This window comes from Triticum dicoccoides, chromosome 5A (assembly GCF_002162155.2).
Source record: "Triticum dicoccoides isolate Atlit2015 ecotype Zavitan chromosome 5A, WEW_v2.0, whole genome shotgun sequence".
NCBI classification, from domain to species: Eukaryota; Viridiplantae; Streptophyta; class Magnoliopsida; order Poales; family Poaceae; genus Triticum; species Triticum dicoccoides.
In genome coordinates this window covers 321,635,158-321,635,831 of record NC_041388.1, presented here as the reverse complement: position 1 = coordinate 321,635,831, position 674 = coordinate 321,635,158, and positions in this window count along the sequence as shown.

Genomic DNA, 674 nt, shown 5'->3' with positions numbered 1-674 from the left:
GGGGGGGGGGCTCAGGGCAGGGAGCGGGGCAGTTGGTTGGGGAATTCTTGCCGGTCCGTGGGGAAATACGATGTGAAGGAGAGATGGTGTCATCCGGTTTTAAAGGAGGGAGCTCCAGCAAGAAATGTTGTTTAAACGGCAGGGTACGATTGGAAAATAAAAGGGTGTATCATGGGTGGGGTTTTTGTGTTGGCCCGTGTGTTCGAGATAACATAGCGGATAGTTCAGACAACCGTATTCCTCCCTCACATATGGGCTGAATTTTGGGGAACCCACTGAACACGCTCGGACATAGGATAGAGGAATGAGCTATGACCTGACGTTCTCCATTATTTGTTTCATTCACTTATATGTCTTGTAGCCTGTAGCAATGCACGGGCATTCTACTAGTTACATCTAAGATTGTTGTAGGAAAAGAAAAACAAGCCCAAAAAACAACTTAAACTTGCCATCCGAAAAGAAAGTTGTCATGTTTGACAACTAAATTTGCTGTACTCGTGTCACTAAACTTGTTATAAAAAAACATTCGAAATTGCCATGTGTTCGTGCCACATGTGTGCCATTTATCAGGTTAAAAGCAAGCTGCAAGTTTGGAAAGTCTTATTTTCAACATAGCTAATTAACCCGATGATTTCAAATTACAACCTGCGCATTCTAAACCACAATTCACGAAA